The 14,694-nt window shown below is 37.6% G+C and overlaps 1 protein-coding gene across 1 annotated transcript in view; it reads left to right on the top strand.

Annotated features, from left to right (window-relative positions):
* Positions 1–3,021: 3,021 nt before the first annotated feature.
* lrrc4ca (leucine rich repeat containing 4C, genome duplicate a) overlaps positions 3,022–14,694 on the top strand; it is a 93,018-nt gene continuing 81,345 nt past the window's right edge. Inside the window, exon 1 of the mRNA XM_016267463.1 lies at positions 3,022–3,797. The gene's annotated coding sequence lies outside the window, so the exon portion shown is untranslated. The remainder of the gene's footprint in view (positions 3,798–14,694) is intronic.

Genomic DNA, 14,694 nt, shown 5'->3' with positions numbered 1-14,694 from the left:
CCGGAGCTGTCAGATAATGTATTTATGTTTCAGAGATGCATTTGAGAAAGCTGTTGTTAAGTAGGCCCTATGTTTAAGGGTCATATGCGTTTGTTTTGTTTGGAGCTTGTGTGTGAATAGACTGTGCTGAAGACTGGACTGTCAGTCACAGAAGCACACCTGCCCTTTAAAGTCAAACAATTAGGATGACTCAATCAGACAGCAGGAGAGGAGGAGCTGATCTTCACCCATATTTAGCTGATTTGGCTGTGCTTGATGGGCAGGTGGACGGGCGTGCGGAAAGATAAATGACGAGATGCCCGTGAAGCGCGAGGATGTGACGAGATGCTGACAAGCATATTCCGCTAAAGGAATGAGAAAACGGTTCGGGAAATTTCACTCAAAAGTTTGGAAGTCAGTCTTTTTTGACATGCAAATCAGGATTTACTCAGTCAAAGAGAAGAACACTGTTTGAAAATAAGGCTTAAAGGAACAGTTCACCCAACATTTGCTGAAAATTGACTGTACATCAGGTCATCCAAGATGTAGATGAGTTTGTTTTTTTCATCAGAACAGATTTGGAGAAATTTAGCATTACATCACTTGCTCACCAGTAGATCCTCTGCAGTGAATGGGTGCCGTCAGAATGAGTGTCCAAACAGCTGATAAAAACATCACAATAATAATCCACACAACTCCAGTCCATCAATTGCTGTCTTGTGAAGTAAAAAGCCGCATATTCGTAAGAAACAAATCCATCAATAAGATGTTTCAATTTCAAACCGTTACTTCCGGCTAAATATGAGTCCTTTATCCATAATATTCCTTTATCCAGAGAAAAAGTCGTTTTGTCTGAATTAGGAGAGAAATACGCATAGATCAAGCACCGTTTAAAAGTGAAAACCATCCAAAACTTTTATAAACAAATATGCTGGTAAATTTTGATGTGAGAAGACAACAGAGGAAGTGTTTTTATGGACTTTTGACTCATATTTTGGCTGCATGAAACAGTTTAAAGTTAAAACATCTTAATGATGGATTTTGTTTTCTTACAAACATGCAGCTTTTGGTTTTACAAGAGGTTAATTGATGGCCTGGACTCATGTGGATTACTTATGGATTATTGTGATGTTTTTATCAGCTGTTTGGACTCTCATTCTGACGGCACCCATTCACTGCAGAGGATCCATTGGTGAGCAAGTGATGGTGAAGAAACAAACTCATCTAAATCTTGGATGGCCTAGGGATGAGTACATTTTCAGCAAGTTGTCATTTTTGGATGAAGCATTTCTTTCCAAAATATGAGTTTTAGTTTATTCACTTTGAGGCCATCTGCTTCTAAAAGAGGATATGTGCCCTTAAATTTGACGTTCTGTCTCTTTTGGGGAAACGGACCAAAATATTCAAGGCTAATCTTGCACTCAGCATGTGTATCCAAATTCTGGTCCAATAAAATGCTTTTTAGAATGATGCCATATAGCAACAGAGCACAACAGAGAGTGCCTGTTTTTTTTTTCTTCTTCTTCTTCTTCTTCTCCCAGGAAATATTTTTCCCATTCATTTTCTTAAAAAAAAATAAAAAATACATTAAATAAATTAATGATAATAATAATAGTTACCTGACCATATACAGTGAAAAACTGTAATTTTTTTTAACATCACGTGTAATTTTACAGTAAAACTAATTATTTAATTATTATTATACATTTTATATATATATATACTGTATATATATATAATGTGTGTGTATATATATATATATATATATATATATATGTAGAGAGAGAGAGTTATTTACAGTGTTATGTCATGTATATTTTCTATTCTCAGCTTTTTAAATATATATTTTTTCCTTTGTCATTATAACAACATCTTTGTTTCCATCCATTTAACTTGTCACAACAATTTCAGTAATTACTTTCTTTTTGTTTGATGAGTTATGAGAGCTTGACACTATTTGAAGTGGTCAAAAATACAGGTTGTCACTTTGGATACACTTTGATTTTACTTCAGATATGAAGGCATTCACTTATTTTATTTAATTTCATCATTTTTTATTTGTCTTTCTTTCTTTACAGTGCAGTCTCATCCATCTCTAAACTGCCTCTTTGCTGTAGAAATGTATGCGACCCGAGGTCTGTGTGTTTTACCACAGTCCCCCTGAACGTATAGCATATATTACAGACTTCATAACCATCGGAGGCGTATGCAGGTCACTAGAACGTGCTTATGATCTGTGGTTTGAAAATTACATGCTTGCTTCAAGGTTTTTTTTTTTGAAAGGCTCAGGTGGTCGTAAGGCTGAGTTCAGCGTCTAGACAGGGGACGGAGCGCCGGTAGATGGCAGTCGTGTCCCTTCTGCACTAGACGGGAAGAAGCAGCATCAAACCCTCACACTTAGTACACAGGCTATACACAATCACACACGCACATGTGTGCGTCAAACAGGCGCTACAGACCTGTCCGAAGGCGCGTCATATAATCTATAGCGTTCAGGGTTATTGCACTCGACCAATCATTGTTAAGATGGAAAAATATTATTGGGCCATTGACTTTTACGCATCCAAGAAGACGCCAGTGAGGACAGTCAGAAGAGTGAGATTTTAGGCTGAGGGCTACATCAATACGTGTTAGAAGATTCTTGGTGTCACCAGCGATACCCACAGAGAGCCGCGCGTCATTGGGTACCACACTAGATACTTCACACTAGAACTTCATTCACTTACGAGATCTCGACGTATTCGACGGGTCTCACCTCTTTAGATGTTCCTGCTCTCGGGGTGACTCACTTGTAGCTCTCTCGCGCTGCGTAATTCCTTCGGCTTGGCGCGGAGCGCAGCATCATTCGCATGGATTTTCGTCGCGTCACTGGATTGCTTTTTGCCGGAGTTGAACTGTATTGAGTAGTATCTGGTGGGATGTAGCTTTTGATAAATACCTCGTCTATGACAAGTTTATACGCGTTTGAAAAGGAACTACGACTGTGATTAGTGTATGCATCTGTCATTTAACTAAAAAAGGGATTTGGGACATTTTGGCGCATTTTCGTCCACTTTCCTTGAAAACAAAAAGACACTTGGAGGATTTTCTTCCTTTTTTCCACCTTTTCAAGTGATCCTGGTGGTCTTGTATAGGATGTGATATACGAATATTTGCGTTTGCCAACGCACGAGGCTCCCCTCTCAAGGCATTCCGTAGGACATAATCACATTTCAAGGAAATAAGCATCTTGAAATCCGCACTGGGCTGTGAGTAGAAATCTAATCAGATCGGGTGCGTAAAGGAGGAAGAAAAGTTCCGTTTTAAACCACGACTGTGGAATAAGAACATCAGCTGTCTGCGTTTATGGTCTGTTGAAGATTGGGATGAAGAAGGAAATGCAGGGAATGGTCCATCTCAGGGATAAACCCCATCTAGATGCGTATTGGCTAAATGTGAAACCCCAGATCTGTGTTGTTGAACGCCAAGAATGACACGCAAAACCAGGGAGACGACGAATTAATTGATTTATAAGCAGGAAAAAGACTTGGTATAGCTACACCGGAATTTGATGATGCGGGGCAAGAAAGCATCGAGATATCTGTTCTAGAGCCACTCGTCCATATGATGGCATTGACGGGAAGACCGAGTGGATATACAGGAGCGAATTTCTTCTCATAGAAGCTAGTGAATGCAAAACTGCTCTTGGATAGCTTGCAGAGTACACGCTGAAGAACATTTCATTCGCATCGCGCTTCATTGCTTGAGAATTGCGGATGGATTTTCGTGCTCTGGAAGCGAACGGAACGTCTGCGATTTGAACCTCACAGATTGAGAAAGTAAGTCATTCGTGGTTTGATATTTGCATCACTGGACACTTTGACGTCTTTTTGACACCTAGTGCATCTGGTTACCATTAAAATCATAGTGGATATTGCGTCCTTAACATCTAAGGGCACTTAAAATAGTCATTAAAAAGGTCACAATACAGTCACTTGTGTAATTTGAACAGTAGTTTAAAATATATTCATACACATATCCACTGAAGCGTCCTCTCGCCGGCTGTGAGCTTTTTTTCCACTGTCTTTATCTCTCTCGTGTGTGTGTGTGTGTGTGTGTGTGTGTATGTGTGTGTGTGTGTGTGTGTGTGCGCGCGCGTGCGCTCATGCGTGCGTGTTTGATAAATGTGTGCGCTATGGACAACTGCACAGTGTTCCATCTTTGCGGTCGAATCTTTCTTTCATTCATTCTTTCATTCATTCGGTCGCAATGTGACATGACATACATTTGTAGGCATGATTCGATTCGTCATAGTTTTATACAAATTATTATGCGAGAATAAAAATGTGCAGGTATTCAGATGGTTATCAGTTTAGATTTGGTTAGAATTAGGGTTGTAGTGCTGGAGGCAGAGATGCAGGCTGTTGCTTCTTTGCTTGTTTGATTGGTCAGACCCTTAAATGCTTCGTTCTATATACATAAAAAATATTGCTTAAAATATTTTAATTATTTTTTTTACTGTACACATACACACACACACATATACATGTAGATAAATAGATATATAGATCAGTGTTTTTTATAATCTGAATTGTGCTGCTACTTAATTCCAAAGCAACTCATATAATGTAAATATCGTCAACAAGCAAAACATGCACCGCTCGTACATCTGTATTGGTGCAAAATGAGAGACGCGTATAGCCTAGCGCATTTCACACTGGCTGCTAGTTTCACTTTAAATAAGTTGCGGATGCTTGACGTTTAAAATAAACGTTTGCGGCCAATGCTCCTATAATATATATATATATATATATATATATATATATATATATTACTATTGTTACTAAGGCTGCTATTAATATAGAATAAATGAAATTCCTATAAATACTGTTCACTTTTCAGCTTGTATATGTGTATTAATTTACAGCAACGTCTGTGGGGTTTAATGAACAGGCCATAGTATAGACATTATATGATCCAAGGCTGACAGAGTTTGGCCCTGCTCCGGTAGCTGTCCGCGGTCCTGAAATCCCTGCCAGAAAACAGCAGCAAAACTTCCCACTGCCTTATGCTGCTCTGCCTCATGAACATCCAGCATTAGAGGTGGAAAAGTATTATTTTTACAGTCAACCATATAGTCCAAGACAACTATATTAAAGACTGGATTGCATTGGAGGATCTGCATCAGGGCAATACGAGGATAGACTTGAACAAACGTGTCTAGATTAGCCATGCCGCATATTCTGAGGTCATAACTGTCAGTCATAATTAACTGTCCTCTCTACTCGAGGAAAACGATTGTCTGTGGCTTGTATCACAGGTACCAGCGGTTTTCTTTTTGACTTCATTATCATGTGTAACAAGTCAATAAAGCATTGGCAGAGAAGTCAGTCTTCTACTTTTTAATTTATGATGACTAGAGCAATCTGGGAAACCATCTTAATTCAGATAAATTTGGGATGTTTTGCATTCCCAGTTGATGTCTATTGGTTTGAAAAGGAAGTGATAAATGAGGCTGCAGCCAACAGCTTATGCTTTGTGAATGTGTGATCTGAAGAAGCTGACCAGGTTGACCTTTAAAGCAGAAGTCGGGCAATCTTTGACTGTAATCTGTGTTTACTTGTTTTGAAGACACTAGCTCATAGTGCATGGAACATTTTTAAATCCGATTTCTTCTAAACCAAATCTCCGTTGATTTTATTCAGAATAAACAATCTAGACTTTCCTTTCATCTTTCCTTTCCTTTTTAAGATCAAGAACGTGACGCTCTTGCTCTGCTTGATGTTTTGAGGTCACAAGGTGAAGTACAACATGGTAATTGTATTGTTCTGAAAGCCGAGTGGATGAATCTGAGGCCATGTGTGTGTAATGACTGAATTATATCCATCTGTCTGACGAACTCCATTTTGTCCCTTCGAAGTAGTCAGTGCATGGCTGCCCACTCTCCGTCACCCTTTGGGAGAGCTTCCTGTTGGCCGGACGCCCGATCCGAAGCTTAGAGGCCTGCGTTAGCACAAGACCCCTTTGCTGAGATGTTATAGAGGTTATGTATACAGGAGGTTTGTAGACATTTAAAGGGTAGTTCACCAAAAAAAATAAAAATATTTTGTCACAATAGACAAACCATTATTTAATTCCAAACCAGTATAACTGTTTATTCTGTGGAATGCAAAAGAAAATACATCATAATTAAAAATATATATATAAGAAGAAATTATTTTATGTAACAAGGATGCTTTGCAAATGATCAGCAGTGACAGAAATCTTTTGTAACAATGTCTTTGCTATTTAAAATTTTTGTTTTATATTCATCAAAGAATTCTGAAAAAAAAATGGTTTCCATAAAAACACGTTATACACTGAATTTTTCCATTATAGACGGAAATTTTTATTTGTATATATATATATATATATATATATATAATTTTTATATTATATCTCTCTCTCTCTCTCTCTCTCTCTCTCTCTATATATATATATATATATATGATTTCTGAATGCAGGACTAATTCAGGTTTAGCATCACAGGAATAAATCAAATTTCAATATATGTATATTTAAAGAGAAACATTATTTTCAATTGTAATAATATTTCACAATGTTACTGCATTTTACTGTATTTTTAATTCAATAAGTGCATCTTTAGTGAGCATAAGAGACTTGTTTCAAAATCAGAAATAAAAAATAAAAAAACATCTTACCAACCTCATACTTTTGAACTGTTGTATATTTTGGAAAATGTTTCAGTTTTTTGGCCATACACTGTTTGGACCCCATACACGTTCCTTGCAATGCAAAAAAAAAAATAATAATAATGTATTTATTTTTCTAGTTTCCCAGAACAAAAGTCATACAGGCTTGTATGAACATGAAATTGAGTAACAACATGAAGTTGAGTAAATGATGACAGGATTTTAATTTGTGGCTGAACTATCTATTTAAAATTTATTTAAAAAATGCTGTTATGTGCACGAATCTGTTCTTGAATATGAGAAATGAGGTTGCAAATGAAAGTTAAATAAGAAAACACGCAGAACTATATTTAGAGTATTCTGGATCCAGAGTGTCAAACCAAATAATGACACAGGAAGTAAGAAGAGTAAGTTGCCATAAACAGCACCGGCATTTGTCTTGTTAACAACAGAATAGAAACAAAGCCTTCATCGCATTCGCACCTTCAAGCACCTGCCCCTATTCCCTGAGGTGAACGAAGGATTGTTTTATCTTCACTCTTTTCCAGGCACTCGATGGAAGGGGGGAAAAAGAAGTAGAGGAATGATGGAGTGATGTTGCCTTGGGGAGACGAATTGGACTGCTCATTTTATGTTCCTTTGCTGTCAGGAGCTTTAGCATGATGAAGCTGCCGGGTTGGGTGGAGAGATTACATTTGTTTGTTGGTGAATGATGCAGCGTGATTCACGTTTCTGCGGAGACGCTCCATTCCTCACTCTGTACATCTTCCAAACTTTTCTACTCGCTCAGCCCAGCATGGGAAAGACAGAACGTCCATTTATCGAGGGTTTTTTTTTTTCAGTTCGGTCATAAAATGCAAATGTCAATACATTTATTGTCCAGCAATAAGATTGAGATTTGCATCGTAAATGATTTGTGGAATTGCCTTCGGACGAGATTTTTGAGATTTATTAAAACGGTTATGTTGTCTTCGATGTCTGGTAATTGATGAACGACATTGTTTTTCAAGCCCGAAAAGAAATCTGGGTTTCATACAGTATCAGTAGTATTTATGGGGCGTACTGATAGATTTCTGGAAGCGCACGCAACTCAGGGCTTGTTTATTTTACTGTTGGAGTGTGATAGTGGTAATATCCCATGAGTCTCTTGGGTGGCTTCTACAAAGTGAGCTTCTGTGGGCATGAACAGGGATTAATCACGGTTAAAATAAAGCCACTTCCTTAAGATATAATAAATCACGTCTCTCTTTGTCCTTTTCCATCGAGAATCTCCTTTGTAGGAAGATGAACTTAATAAGCAGCAATAAATTAATTAATACATAAAGCTCTAGAGATGTAACATACATTATGTGTACTAGGATTGTGCACCATTCGTAACTGAATTGAAAATGCAGTTTAGATTCCTAAATCTGAATTGAATTTGAATGCAGTTGGAATTTAAATAAGTCCATATAACTGTATTTTTAACTAGAAAAAAAAAGAAAAATAACAGCTTTGGGGAAAAACAGTTTTTCTATTTTAAAATTGAAGTTTGAACAATTATAGGAACAGATAGATAGATAGATAGATAGATAGATAGATAGATAGATAGATAGATAGATAGATAGATAGATAGATAGATAGATAGATAGATAGATAGATAGATAGTTTATATACACTACCGTTCAAAAGTTTAGGGTTGGTAAGATTTTTTATGCTACTTTTTTCTTGATGAAATATACAGTGAATATAGTAATATTTTGAAATATTTTTTAAATTAAAAAGATCTGTTATCCATTTTAAAATATTTAAAATGTAAATGTATTCCTGTGATGGCAAAGCTGAATTTTTAGCATTATAAGTGCCACTTTTATTTAATTATCCTTTACTTTTTTCAATTTGTGTCACTGCGGAAATCTTTAATTATCCATTATCCCCAATCAAGACCTCCAATATTTGAACCATAGCATCATATTTAGCATATTAACTTTTGTTTTCCAGGGTGGAATGGCACTTAATTTCCCAGAATGCATTATCAGTGTTTGATTTCTTTGCATTATACTTCAGTAAATGCATCTTCCTGGCATTCCAGTTCAGAATTCAAATCAACTTCCTTTGTTTTGTGACCAAATTGAAAAGAATTGAATTTGAATTTGCCGGTCCCCAATGTGTACGGAATTTTTCCAATACTATGTGATTCCCAAGCTTTATCCGTCAGTTCTGCAATTCGCACCCCATTCTATACATAACAAACACTTTGAAATCAGGCAGATTAGCTTGTGTAAAACCCAGCTTGGGTGTGAATTAGTATTAATTTCTTAAACTGCTGGAGACTGCTATCAATAAAGCAACCAGTCTGTCAATTTTCTTTTGCGTGCTGAGGTACAATTTCTCCCAGGGGGATTTGGTTTAGTGTGAAAGGCAGATTAAACGGTGAGAGAACCCGGATTGGCGTGCAACCTCACTCCCCATTGTCTAAATCTTCCATGTCACAGCATAGAGATTTCTTTCCCGAGAGTCAAACTACAAGGCCGTGTACGGGAGGTTATGTAGGTAGTGCGTATTGATTGATGGGCTGGAGTTGTGGCGAGGATGACATTGAATTGATGTTTTTGTCTTTTTTTCTGTCTTAAAGCAAGTGTTTTTTTCTATGTCAGAATTCAGCCGTCAGCAAATGCTGCGTGTTTTGTATTCACGGCACTGGTGTGAGCAAATGGGCCGGTCGACCTTGCTTCAGAGAGAGTGTATGACAATATATAACACAATAATACATCTCGGAGCTTTTAAACAATCATTTGACGTCTTGTGAAACACTCTCTTTAGGATCTTGAGTTAAGCTGGGTTTTAGACGTTCACCGGTAGATGTTGAAATCTATGATGCGGTCATTTTTAAAGAGATTTTAAAGACTTCATTTTTCACTGTATGACTGTATTTTAGCTTCTGTGGAACACAAATAGAGAGATTTTGAAGCTGAGGCTGGTCGTTCTTTTCAATGAACAATGACTAAAACTTTAAAACGAATGCTTATTTAACATAAAAGTTGACTATATCCCATGTCTTCTGAAGTTAGACAATAGCTTTGTATGAGGAACAGACCAAAACTGAACCAGATCAGTGTGATTTGTGAATGAATTATTTAAATGCATCGAATGATTCATTGAAAAGATTGGACTCAAAATAATGATTCATTCACCAATAAGACATCACTACATGGGCTTACATGTACTAAAACCTTCAAGCTTCAAAATAAATGCTAAACCACCATAAACATTGTCCTAATATTTTCAGTGAGTTTCCACTTAAATGATTCACTAAGCAATCATATGGCGGCAGAAGAGTGAGACCTATAGACTACTTTTATAATGTTTTTTTTGTGTGTTGCTTTTAAAGTTTGAAAGTAATTGCATGAAAATCAGTCTTCCACAGAAGAAAGTAAGTAATTAGAAAGTTTGGAACGAATGGTTAATTTTCATATTTGGGTGAAGTATACCTTTAGGAAGACTCATTTATGTTGTTCTATACGTTTTTGCAGCATGAACGTTTCAGCCCAGCCCGTTTTGCACACACTCACATTGACCTTTCATTAATCTCCTTCTCTTTGACCTGAGTGTCTTGAAGTGTGAGCGTGTGTGTTTTTCTCGAGTGGTCCCTCGTCCACAGCCCCTCCTATGGGATGAGCGCAGCACATTTCTCCAGTCAATGCCCTAATCAATCAGAGCTCCACCTCACCGCATCAGTCTTCTGGAATAATCTGGCCAACATCATAAAACGGCCATCTTGACGTGCTGGATAGACACTGTTAATCCCACCCACACAACCTGGCTACTATGGGCAAAACTAATATATATATATATATATATATATATAGTGTATATATATATATATATATAAAATGTCATGACAACTCTCTGAGGGATTGGCATGGTGATGTACTTGACAATGTTAATGTATTGGTTCTTGGCGGAATAGATCCTAGAACCAAGTACCAAGACTTGCTACTGCCAATACATCCACAACATACTATATCCCATGTCTTCTGAAGTTAGACAATAGCTTTGTATGAGGAACAGACCAAAACTGAACCAGATCAGTGTGATTTGTGAATGAATTATTTAAATGCATCGAATGATTCATTGAAAAGATTGGACTCAAAATAATGATTCATTCACCAATAAGACATCACTACATGGGCTTACATGTACTAAAACCTTCAAGCTTCAAAATAAATGCTAAACCACCATAAACATTGTCCTAATATTTTCAGTGAGTTTCCACTTAAATGATTCACTAAGCAATCATATGGCGGCAGAAGAGTGAGACCTATAGACTACTTTTATAATGTTTTTTTTGTGTGTTGCTTTTAAAGTTTGAAAGTAATTGCATGAAAATCAGTCTTCCACAGAAGAAAGTAAGTAATTAGAAAGTTTGGAACGAATGGTTAATTTTCATATTTGGGTGAAGTATACCTTTAGGAAGACTCATTTATGTTGTTCTATACGTTTTTGCAGCATGAACGTTTCAGCCCAGCCCGTTTTGCACACACTCACATTGACCTTTCATTAATCTCCTTCTCTTTGACCTGAGTGTCTTGAAGTGTGAGCGTGTGTGTTTTTCTCGAGTGGTCCCTCGTCCACAGCCCCTCCTATGGGATGAGCGCAGCACATTTCTCCAGTCAATGCCCTAATCAATCAGAGCTCCACCTCACCGCATCAGTCTTCTGGAATAATCTGGCCAACATCATAAAACGGCCATCTTGACGTGCTGGATAGACACTGTTAATCCCACCCACACAACCTGGCTACTATGGGCAAAACTAATATATATATATATATATATATATATAGTGTATATATATATATATATATAAAATGTCATGACAACTCTCTGAGGGATTGGCATGGTGATGTACTTGACAATGTTAATGTATTGGTTCTTGGCGGAATAGATCCTAGAACCAAGTACCGAGACTTGCTACTGCCAATACATCCACAACATGCTGCTGTGAGCATGTAAGAAATATTGCTGCTGCAAATATGACATTCATGAAATAACCCCCATGTAGCATACATGAATCACCTTATCGCAGATCTATACAGGTGGAGCTGGGGAAGGTTGAGGGTTTCTGAAGCAAGATGCAACTGCTACGGCAAGCACTAGTAATATATGTGAATGTTGAGCAACGAGCTCATTGGCTACCGATACATGAGAGAACCAATCAGCTGTGCCATGTGATAATGATGTCATTAGTCAGATTGAGTTAGACCTATCAGACTGCGCCATCTAGAGTTTCATGCCAGAACTCTGTGTGTGTATGTATATATTTTGAATGGGAATATACTTCATACATATTTTATTCATAATTTCTAGGGGTGCTAATAAGTGTGGCCAGTGCATATTTGAGAAAAATGTTTATTTCATTATGTGATTTGTTTTAGTTCAATTAAAGGTTCAATTTTGGTGAATTTTTTGAATGAAATATCAAAAGGAGAAACAATGCTCATATTTATTATGGGGCTAATAATTCTGAACATTTATATGCGTGTGGGTGTTTACTTTTATATAGAAATGTACAGAATTTTATATATATATATATGTGTATATACATACACACACACACACATATTGTATATGAAACATTATTGTATATGAATATTACATATATAGATGGACAGATACAGAGAATGAAATATAGAATATTAGCAAAAGTAGATAGATATGTAGAAATAAAATAGGACTAAGAATACTAATAGTAATACAGACACAAAATATTACAAAATAAATAATCCAAGTAAACACAAGCAAATGTGGAAAAGTTTAGAGAAAAATACTGCTATAAAAATAATGATGCAATAAAAAAATACAGAATTTGACATTATGATTTTATTCTTAAGACTGGTCAGAAATCATGAAATTAATCATAATTATGTTTTATTGACAAGCAGTGTATATTTTAATATTTTTCTTTAGGTTCATACACCTAACGTAATCAATAGTAAATATTTTCCAGACAAAAACAATTTTACACATATTTATGATATTTGTATTTTTCACACTATAAGTGGATCTTTACACACTAAAATTTTAATCTGCTCTAATATTTAATATTGAAAGGTGATAATCATGTTTTGTGATCCATGGCATCATAAAGTTTACAACCCCTTGGTAAAGTCAGCCTCTGTCCTCAGATCTGTGGCAAAGGCAGCATGTCCTTAAAAAACACATGCAGCTAAAGAAGGCCTCATGACTCAATAATGAGGGGTAAACTCCCCCACCCAACCCAAATCTAAGCTCAGCTAACAGAAAATGACCTGAATCAACCTGTAACTGGAGTCAGGCCGGGCTGACGTCAGTTGACCTCTGCGGAGGCCTGCAGCTGGGCAGAGACGAGCCGTACCTGTGGACCAATAATGTGGCCTACAGGTGCGTCCGTGTATGTGTGTGTGAAAACTGCACTCGGGATGGTCTGCCTATCTGGGTTGCACCTGTGAGGCATCTGTTCAAGGCTGTGCGGAACTGGCCGTATTAATTTTGCTGCTAAATTGAAAGGTTAAAGCTAGCAGCAGAGGAGGTGACGGATTGCCGCTCACCTGGTTCCTCTGGTACTAAAGCTCCTGTTTAACTGAGGTGAGGTTCAGTTGTCCTCCTGTCATAGGAGAGAGAGAGAGGGAGTTGTTGATGATGAAGCCTATGAGAATCTACATTTAATAGGTTATTTGAGAGAACAGAATAAAATAAGAGCCGCTGGAGTTGATTGTTCTTATCAGAGTTCATTAACGCAATTTCCTCTCACAAAGGCCTTGTGCAGAAAAGCTCTCTGGCTCAAGTAATGACTGGATCAGCCTGTGCAGCCTTCCGCTGCTAAATAAGATGAGGGTTTTTTTTTTTTTGCTTTCATGTGCGAAGCCGGCTTTGGTTATTTACATATAGAGAGGCTCTTACGGACACTGCCTAGCCTGTCTTGGTTTTGATACACTTTAATCGTGAGTGCATCATTCTGCATGAGAGCCGTAAACACGCTGGTTGTTGTCGCTCTTCAAGGTGTGGCTGTGGAATCGATCGATTGAGGATTCTTAATAGACTGCCTTAAGTGTCTCTTCCTGAACCTGTACCAGTGTTAAAGGACGTTCACACTGACAGAGAGATTTCAAACGACAAAGTGACCTGAAACCATTCAGAACTGAAGTGAGAATGGCTTTTGATTTCCAATAGAGTTCCTGAATCTGTGCTGCTGCACCAAACGGGATGCAGAATTGCAATTTAAATTGGGATGTAAGGAAGTTGAGTTTATATTACTGTAATTTTTAACTTGCTAAACTTATGAGTGTTGACTTGACAAAACCTTATTTGAAAGTTTATAGACATTACATGTGTAAAGAGATCGATATATATGGGTAACAGACAGATAGATTGATAAATTGACAGATATACATCGATAGAGATATTATACACATTGGATAGACAGTTTGAAAGATGGATAAATCTATCCACCCATCTGTCAATTAATATTTTTATCCCTCTTTCAATCTATCCAGTTTGTATATCCAGTAATGCCTATCTACCTACATAGATACTAGATACTTAGATACTTACTAGATACATAGATACTTACCTGGCAGGGGTGACTCCATGATCAAGCCATTGCACTCCGGCACTCTGACCTCTATGAATTCTCCACATGTGAGAATCGCAACTGCACAATTTCTGCTCGTGGGGACTGCGTTCGCGCTCTCCCCTTATTTTTTTTTAGGGGAAGTCATGGCCTAATGGTTAGAGAGTCGGACTCGTAAAGGCTGCGGGTTCGAGTCCCGTACCGGCAGGGATTGTAGGTGGGGGGAGTGAATGTACAGCGCTCTCTCCCACCTTCAATACCACGACTGAGGTGCCCTTGAGCAAGGCACCGAACCCCCAACTGCTCCCCGGGCGCCGCAGCATAAATGACTGCCCACTGCTCCGGGTGTGAGTTCACGGTGTGTGTGTGCACTGCTGTGTGTGTTAACCCACTTTGGATGGGTTAAATGCAGAGCACTAATTCTGAGTATGGGTCACCATACTTGGCCTCATGTC

Source organism: Sinocyclocheilus grahami, unplaced genomic scaffold, assembly GCF_001515645.1.
Source record: "Sinocyclocheilus grahami isolate Dianchi unplaced genomic scaffold, SAMN03320097.WGS_v1.1 scaffold38.1, whole genome shotgun sequence".
NCBI lineage: Eukaryota > Metazoa > Chordata > Actinopteri > Cypriniformes > Cyprinidae > Sinocyclocheilus > Sinocyclocheilus grahami.
The sequence above is the reverse complement of the archived record's forward strand: the minus strand, read 5'-3'. Positions and strand labels throughout refer to the sequence as shown.